We start from the raw sequence: 1,001 nt of genomic DNA on the forward strand, positions 1-1,001 counted from the left end.
CTTTTTGTCAGCTGCTTGTATCTTTCCCAAGCTTTATAGAGGGATTCACCATCTTTTTGTTTGAAGGTTTGAACATCCACTCATAGCTTGCTCAGCTTCTGAGGAGGAAAGAATTTATCCAAGAAGGCAGTGACCAGCTTATCCCAGGAGTCCAGGCTATCCTTGGGTTGTGAATCCAACCATATTCTAGCTCTGTCTCTTACAGCAAAAGGGAAAAGCATGAGTCTGTAGACTTCAGGATCAACTCTATTCATCTTTACAGTCTCACAGATCTGCAAGAACTCAGTTAAAAACTAATTAGGATCTTCAGATGGAAGTCCATAAAACTTGCAGTTTTGTTGCATTAAGGCAACTAGCTGAGGTTTCAGCTCAAAGTTGTTGGCTCCAATGGCAGGAATGGAGATGCTTCTTCCATCAAATTTGGATGTTGGCTTTGTGAAGTCACCAAGCATTCTCCTTGCATTATTATTATTTTCGGCTACCATCTCCTTCTCTTGTTCTAGTGTTTCTGAAAGGTTACCTTTAGATTGTTGTAACTTAGCTTCTCTTAATTTTCTCTTCAGAGTCCTTTCAGGTTCTGGATCAACTTCAACAAGAGTGCTTTTGTCCTTGTTCCTGCTCATATGAAAGAGAAGAAAACAAGAAAAGAAGAAGAATCCTCTATGTCACAGTATAGAGATTCCTTTATGTTAGTAGAAGAAGAAAGGGAAGAAGAATGAAGAAGAGTGGGTTCGGATATTTAGATGAAGAGAGGTGAAGAGAAGTGTTAGTAAATAAATAATTAAATAGAATAAGAAAAGAGATAGAGAATTTCGAAAATAATTTTGAAAAAGTGGTTGGTGATTTTCGAAAATTAAAGATAAGATATGATTAAAATTAAAATAAAAAGAATTTTTGAAAAAGAGGTGAGATATTTTCGAAAATTAGAGAGGGAAAAGTAGTTAGGTGGTTTTGAAAAAGATAAGAAACAAACAAAAAGTCAAAGAGTTAGTTGAAAAAGA

This window comes from Arachis duranensis, chromosome 7, assembly GCF_000817695.3.
Source record: "Arachis duranensis cultivar V14167 chromosome 7, aradu.V14167.gnm2.J7QH, whole genome shotgun sequence".
Lineage (NCBI taxonomy): Eukaryota > Viridiplantae > Streptophyta > Magnoliopsida > Fabales > Fabaceae > Arachis > Arachis duranensis.